The following is a 7,151-nucleotide window of genomic DNA, read 5'->3' as shown; positions in this document are numbered from 1 at the left end:
ATAAGGATGAGAACATTCCTCCTCCTCAATCTTCTCAACTTCCTACTAAGACTAGACGAAATCGTTTTGCGCGTGAACGCCAATGAAAGCGTCGTCTTAGAGCTCATGCAACTGCTTCTCAAACTTTGCAATCCCCAAAGACACCTTCAGCTAGTATTATTCCATTTTCTCCTCAGCCGAAAATTGAGCCAAAATCTCCTAAACATAAGATGCATGATGGTTTTGATCTTGTGCGAGTTAAAGATCCTATTTTTATAAATCTTGATGATGATATAGATGAAAATGTTACTCTTCTTGCTTCTGATAGTGAATATGAATATGTTGATGTTGATAACCATTTATCTAACGAATTTTCTAAAGCTCTTATCCTAGCTCCTAGACAAGAACAACGTGGCTTGGAACATGAACATAGCCCTTGTTTGGATCTTGTGATAGCTCCATTTGCTGTGTTGGATGTTCCTCCTCTAGCGTGTTTCCCGCCTTCCCAAAATAGTGAGCAGCAAGATCGGGGGTGGATGACGTGCTAGACTAGTTCATTAGCATAGCAGATTCTCTCCTCCTCTCTTGATCTCTTTTGTTACTTCTTCTGTGTTATTCTCATTCTTCTATTTGTTGTCCTTAGTGTTGTCTACTTGAGGACGATGCAAAGCATTGAGATCTCTTTTGGTCTCTCTCATGTTGACTCAAAAGACACATGTGTTCCCTTCTTCTAGGTGACCTTCCTTGATTGGGGAATGAAGAATGATTATGCATACATACATATGATATACATGAATTATCATACAGCACACTGACCCCAAGGAAAGCGAAGTCACCTCGTGCTTTGTGTTTTGTGTCTATTATCCTTGGGTTTATCTCACACTTGGGGGCTAAATCTTTGTGGTAACGTGCTCCTTTCCCTTCTCATTTCTTATGTATCACTACCTTAAAGCAATCACCCCCGATGAGGTGTGTGCGATCGCTTTAACGTAGGGGGGCATACACTCCGTCCATATCTCTTCAAGATACTTGAAAGTTTCTTGGCGAACTTAGCTTTGCCTTGAAAATTTTTGGTATTTTTCTTGCATGACTCATAGTGAGGGAACCTTACTACTGACAGTCATGGTTCTCCCTCGTGATCTTTCCTTTTACTTTGTCAATCGAAGTCGTAAGATCCTTAGTCCACTGGGGGCTTGGTGTATCTTGCCTCCTTGATGTGGTGAAAGTCTTTCAATGTTGTTTCCTTGTACTCAACCGGAAGTATGGGTGTATGCTTATACTCCCGCTAAAGTGGGGGCTAAATGTAGTGTCGTAAAATTGCGACACTTGCAATTTCGACTGCATTTGGGTCTTCACGATGGCGGCGCAACGTTGAACCTGAATGGAGACCCCGAAACTTGTTTACGACACCAAAAACTACATCTTTTTGCACCTTGGCCTGATCCTCCTTGCACCCTGCTGTCCCGGGAGGTGGGACCATGGTGCCCAGCGCCCTGGTCCCTGGCCCTATTTTGGGCCCGGTCTCTTGTTGGCATCGGGTCTTCAAGTTTGCAATTTGGAAAATAATGCTCCTAGGTTGGCCTAAGGTCGGAAAAATCAGTCTCCTAACCCTAATTGACAAGTATATAAACTACATTTCCCCTCCCATTTGAGGAGGTGAAAGAGGCAAGAAAAAGGGCGAAAAATATATGTGTGGAAGAGGCGGAAGCGATATTCAAACATTCAAACATTCAAGCATTCAAGCATTCCTTCAAGCAATTGAGCATTCTAAGTCTCCATTCAAGGCTAGGTGTTGCATTCAAGACAAGGATTCAACCATTGAAGAGGAGATCACATACAACATACAACATCATTACACCTTCGCATGTAAGAATACAAACATTCTTACAACAAGGTATCAATACTTGATTACATTACAAACATTTACATTTACAGCAATCTCATTTCTTGGTTAATTCCAAAACCGGGGTTTGACCTGAAGGCAAACCCCTAATCCCTAACCCCCTAATCGTCCTCTCTTTTCTGTGTGTAGGTTGCAGATACGCGACTATAATTGAATATCTGGAATCCTTGTGCAGAGACGAACAGATCCCCCTTCGTTTCGCGGATTTTTCGGAGGACCGTGTGCACTCCGGGCACCATCGTCCCGTCAACTTTCGCTCAAATTTGCAGGACAGCATCGTCTCAACATTTTACTGCTAATTTCAGGTCCGTAGCTTCATCCCGTGTCCCTATCTCTGTCTACAAGCAAATCTTTCTTACTTTACATACATTCCTAGTTCGATCTTTCTATCTACATTCTTTACAAAAGAGGGTATCCTTGATGTCTCACCCCTTGAGACTCATTTAGAATTCAGTCTTGCATTGTGTGGGATTGGATCTTGTGGGTTTCAACCCCTCTTTTGAATGTAAAGTCTCTCCTAAGTGAAAACCGTCAATCCTAGTGACCTCCTTTCTCTCTCCTTGGAGTGGGGGAACACCTAGGGTTTGATTTTCCGCTTTACACAAACACATGTTCATTTGCATGAATATGCTTTGCACTTAATTAGATATAATGACCAAAGATTTGGAAAACATGTTAGATTTCCATATTATCTTTATAATCGAATAATGAGACATCGTTTACAACAGTCAGTTTTTGTCTTCATAAGGACCAATTTAGAAGAATCTTACCCAACTACTATACAAGCTTTGTGCCAACAATTGCAAGATACACCTTATGATCGATTACCCAACCATTTGATGTGATTTGTAGCTTCATTGTGAGCCACTAGAGGTTTTTGGACTAGATCCCATAAAGACCTCACTGCGATGATACACCAATTGGGGACACCTATATTGTTTTTCACTTTGAGCTTCGCTGATACAAAATGGTCAGATCTACATAGAATATTCTCAACAAACTCCTCCATCGTTTCCCAATCGACAAGAAAACAATTAATAGAAAATGTTGTCCACAATCCTCATATAACAACATTGTACTTGCATTTAAGATTTGCAATATTATGTGAGGAGGTTATATAAAAAAATTTGAAATCAAAAAGATCTTTGGTCATATATGAATGGAAACATCGCGGCTAAACACACATTCATGGCTTCTTGTGGCTGCTTGATGCACCTAATATGGACAACATAGATTGGACTAATTACAATGATGTGCAATCTACAAAATCATTCTTTGATAGATATGTTTCATCTTGGAATCCTCGCAACCAACTTGATCGAGCCAATAGACTCTATACTACTTCCATGTCTGATCCATGCTTGGTTGATACAAATTAAATTATGTCAATTGACCCTTTTTTAGATTATGAGGAGTTAGTAAATGTGGTGCAATGACATACAAAATGTTCTGAATATACTTGCTTGAAAAAAAAGGGTTCCACATTGCAATTTTGGTACAAAGCTCCTTGGCCTGAACAAGAAATACCATCATTGATTATTAACAGTGACTGCAGGCCATGTTATCAACCAGCAAGAAATGATAACCATTTAAATATCCATAACTCAATCATGCTAGCAATATGGCAAGCAAATGTTGATTGCCAACCTGTTTGTTCTAGAAAGGTTGTTCTACAATATATCTCTAAATATGCTTCCAAATCAAAACAAAAATCTGAAAGCTATATTGATATGCTCAAAAAAATAGTCGTTGTAGCTAATACTGAAGATACTGGTGCATCTTATTGGCATATAAAAAATTCATGATGGGGATAGTCGTCGATCGGGATATTAGTGCACAAGAAACTTGCCATATGTTACAAAAGCTACCATTAATAAGTTGTAGCCGTCATTTTGTCTCAGCATGTCACGGATTCAAATGAAGATACTGAACTCTGTCTATCTTAAATTTTAGCTTATATGCAAAGACCTGTTGAGTTGGAACATGTTTCCCTCATATAATCAATGCAATAATTTTCATTCAATAAACAATGCAAGAAAGCAAAATGGCAAAAACTAAAAAAAACATGTCATTGTTAGTGTCTATCCGCAATTCAAATGCTCACCAAATGAAGATGATGATGAGTTTAAAACATATTGTTGGAGTGAGTTGCTTTTGTACAAACCCTTTCAACATATTCCTATAGATATAGGAACATCAAAAGATGAGATCATTACAAATTGGAAATTATTACATATGACTAGTTACTTTCGTTGGCATATTAATGGAATTCAAGAAAGTTGCTCAACAAAAAACCATGAAGACTTTGATGCTGATGATTTCCCCATTCCAAAAAATGCAGACCAATATGAATGGGAGTACCTCTCACAGATGGGTGCTTCAAACAACTTCCACAAAAATGACCTAGAAATGCTTGGCAGGCGTGATTATGATATTAACTACAATTGGAATGCCACAAAACTTGATAATGTTGCTGTTAACTTCATATCTACAAAAAAACTTGAATTTCACCCTGGTCTTTGGCAAACAACACTGCTTTTCAATTGGCAGCTAAACAAAAAATTACACTTGATGTTATACTATCTCATTATGCAACTTGTCATATCACACCTCTATGAATGATTATACAAGAACAACAGGCACTGGTAAATCCTTCCTTATTGAATGCATTAGAAAAAAATTAAACACTTTCACTCATGGCAAGAAGAATCCTTTGCTTGTGTTGGCCCCAATAGGTGTCTCTGCATATAATATCCAAGCAACTACAATCCACTCCGCTCTTTGCATTCCTATTAAAAAAATTTGGCCTTTGACAGGGCAATCTTTAATGGTCTTCCAAGAGCAATATAAAGATTTGCAATACATTCTAATAAATGAAATGGGTTTTTTGGGTCCTAAACTACTTTTGAAAATAGACAGCAGATTATTCCAAGCACTCCCTCATAAACAACATGAACCATTTGGAGGTCTATCAATAATCCTTGTTGGTGACCTTGGCCAACTGCCCCCTGTAATGGATAAACCTTTGTATGCATCGCACTCTACAACTCTAACACTATGGCGCTCTTTCACAATAGTCATAACATTAGATACTACCTTTCACTAGCATGGTGCATTTGAAACACAACAACAATTTCGTGCTATCCTTTACAACATTAGACATGCCTCCGCACTCCAAGTAGATTGGGATACTCTTATGTTGCGATCATCCACTAAATTGATTGTTGAAGAAAACAAAGAATTCGACAACTCAATACATTTGTTTGCAACAAATGCAATTGTTAAGCAACACAATATTAAAATGTAAAAGCAATTACACTTACCAGTTGCTCGAAGTGTTGCTCAAATAGTAAAACAGAGTAATGCTGACTACGATAATGATGAATAGCTGACATCTGAAATTCTCCTTTGTATAAATGAAAAAGTCATGTTAATTGCTAATTTATGGATTGAAGTTGGTCTTATCAATGGATCCTTAGGACAAATCAAAGCAATAGTGTATCATACAAATTGTAAACCACCTGAATTGCCAAAATATGTTGTTATTGAGTTCCAACATTACACTGGACCACAATGGGACATTGCAAATCCAAAACATGTTCCTATTGCACCTATTACTCGAGGGAGTCACGCACAACTCCCCCTCACAATGGCTTGGGCTATTATTATTCACAAATCACAAGGTCTCACTTTGGACAGAGCAACACTAGATATTAGAAAAACTGAAAACAAGAACTCACATTTACTGGAATCTCAGGAGTTAAATCACTTCAAGGTTTGAGAATTGAACCACCTTTCACTTTTGAAAGGTGTTCAAAATTAGAGACAATGCTTATACCACTATCAGAAAAAAGGAAGAGGCCAGATTACAAGATCTCTCTAAACTCTTGTTTGCAGAACACAGAGTCCCCGATAACATCTTCAATTTCAAGCTTCAAATCTGATCTTTATTTTTTTTTGCCTTTCAATGGTTTTTTGTATATCTTACTTCACTTCATTTCACAAGGTGTGTCATAGATAACAACAACAACTCATGTTCAACTACAAACTCTACTCGGGTATCCTTATATTTACAGTTTACTAACTTGCCTGTACTTTTCTTTTCCTGCATGTAGTAATTGCCTTCATGACAAGAAAAGGTATGGACTCCCTAGTTTTACTTTTCACTTCTTTCATTTAGCATCAGCCTACACATTCTACATTTAATTGTTGAGGGTTTCAAAAAACCTTCACAATAATGAACTCCTCTATAGGTAACTTCTTCTCTTGCTAATTATTCCACATTTGCTATCGTTTTTCAAATTACCCGTTCCTAACAATTTTTGTTATTTTCTTCATTGTGCACTCCATCTCCAACAGGTTCTACATTTCTTTGTTATTTTACAGATTATAGCATTATAGTATTGAGTACAAGTAAAACTTGAAAGATTTCTCTCTGTAAAATTCTCAACTAAACCTTCATAAGAGATTATGGATCTAGCTAGAAATAAAGGAGAAACTTGCGGAAAGAAAACAGAGCAAAAACACATAACGGACACAAATCTGCATATAGATGAAATTCATATATTATTACAATGATTGCATGAAATTAAATACAAAAGAACCACCGCATAAACTGAATTACGGTGAAGGAGGGGGAGAAAGAAAATTAATTGACTGTTTGCTTATAGTTAGCTTATGACAAAAAGCATGCACCGTCTGTTTTAACAATGCAGAATGCATGCACTGTTGTTGTCCATAAATCACGACATTTGAACTAACATAGCCTTAGTTGGAGTTAACATTACTCCAACAATATCTTGCAAGTTTTAAAACTCTTTCTATGCTACAGTTTTAATTTGTATTTATTTTATTTTATTTTGGCAGCTCATCTGTTCACTTTGTAGTACTGAACAAGAGTTAAGAAATGGATTTAATTCTTCATTCATGTTAATTTTTGTGCTCAATTCTATTGAACCGTGTATTTATTGCTAATGAATTTTATCAATATTCTTTTCCAGGATTCAAAACAAAAATATCACTGTCATGGTTGTGGCATCTGCAGGTATATTCTCTTTTAAAATTGTTATCTCTTGTTCTCAGTAAACTTCAAATTACTCTGAAACTCAACGTAGATGGATTTCTTCCACCTAACTCTGGTTATTAATGTTATTTTTCAGAATTGGATCAAAGGATCACTTCTTCCACTGCTATAAGTGTGGTAGGTTTCCTCTTGACTTTTGCTGCATTTATCAGTTTCTATCCCTTTGATGGTACTTATTTCAGTCTA

The sequence above is a fragment of the Cryptomeria japonica genome, chromosome 5, assembly GCF_030272615.1.
Source record: "Cryptomeria japonica chromosome 5, Sugi_1.0, whole genome shotgun sequence".
NCBI lineage: Eukaryota > Viridiplantae > Streptophyta > Pinopsida > Cupressales > Cupressaceae > Cryptomeria > Cryptomeria japonica.
This window is presented reverse-complemented; position numbering follows the sequence as displayed.